The sequence below is a fragment of the Etheostoma spectabile genome, chromosome 21 (genome assembly GCF_008692095.1).
Source record: "Etheostoma spectabile isolate EspeVRDwgs_2016 chromosome 21, UIUC_Espe_1.0, whole genome shotgun sequence".
Lineage (NCBI taxonomy): Eukaryota > Metazoa > Chordata > Actinopteri > Perciformes > Percidae > Etheostoma > Etheostoma spectabile.
In genome coordinates this window covers 7,426,138-7,426,353 of record NC_045753.1, presented here as the reverse complement: position 1 = coordinate 7,426,353, position 216 = coordinate 7,426,138, and positions in this window count along the sequence as shown.

Genomic DNA, 216 nt, shown 5'->3' with positions numbered 1-216 from the left:
ACCCATTGATTATTGGTTCAGCATTATTACAAAAACACAGTATTATCAAGACAACAAATGAAAAACTTTAATTAGTTTCAAAACAATCATCATTACTCTGAAATCTAAAAGATAAAAAAATGTTACTGTTCACTACACCCTGTTCTCTTTGCAGGCAGTGCAGACACATGGCTTATAGGACTTGGTGAGCTGGTGCTGGGTTTTCTTGGTAGAAGT